The sequence below is a fragment of the Hipposideros armiger genome, unplaced genomic scaffold (genome assembly GCF_001890085.2).
Source record: "Hipposideros armiger isolate ML-2016 unplaced genomic scaffold, ASM189008v1 scaffold_494, whole genome shotgun sequence".
In the NCBI taxonomy this organism is placed as follows: domain Eukaryota; kingdom Metazoa; phylum Chordata; class Mammalia; order Chiroptera; family Hipposideridae; genus Hipposideros; species Hipposideros armiger.
In genome coordinates this window covers 102669-103557 of record NW_017731844.1, presented here as the reverse complement: position 1 = coordinate 103557, position 889 = coordinate 102669, and positions in this window count along the sequence as shown.

Sequence of the window (889 nt, the reverse complement as noted above, 5' to 3'; positions counted from 1 at the left end):
GCGACTCATGGCAGCCCAGCTCCAGGTTGAGCCGTTGTTCAGCATCTTAGCTGTGGAGGGCAGTGTCACTGGCCCTCACATGCGGGATCCGAACCGGGGCCCTCTGGCATCCCAAGCGAGTTCTTAACCATCGCGCCACTCGGCCGGCCCAGAGCTCGCACTCTTAACAAACTGAGCCACTTGGCGGGCCCCAAGAGGTGACTTTTGAGGTGAGCCCTCAGGGAATAATAAGAGTAACAAGCACTGTTCCAAGCACTTTCCAAGGAACCCCTCATCGACCCGCTCCTGGATTCATCTTGATCAGTCCTGAGGCCAATGACACCCTAATTCATACCTCCAGCTCAGACCACAGCCCAGCCTGCACATGCCTGCACCCATGTGGCCCATGTCCCCATCCACTCAAGCACGGAGCTCCAGGGCATTCTGCTGTCCCCCTCTCGCCCCCCCAGGCTGCTTCACAGACGACAGCAGCTCCACATGGCAGGTGCTCTCCGGCCCACGCCCCACTCCTCAGGGCACCCTGTCAGCTGTTCCTTCCCTCTCCAGAAGTGCAGAATCCCACCCCTCGAACCCTGCACTGCCACCTCCCCTCCAAGCCCATGGTGCCCTTGCTGGGACTGCAGAAGCCGCCGCTCGCTATCCCTCCCCTCAGTCCCTGGTGAGCACATCAGCCACAGGTTCCTCCTGGAACACAGTGCAAGCTCAGAACCCCGCGATGGCGCTGCTGCCCGCAGAGCAAAGCCTGCCTGCTCAGTCCCTGTGTCATTTACTTACGCGTCACACGTACTGGCTATTATCTGCTCTCTCCCACACATGCGCACACACACATGCATACACGTGTGTGCACACCCACAGGCACTCAGGCATGCTGCACAAAGGCAGTCAATTC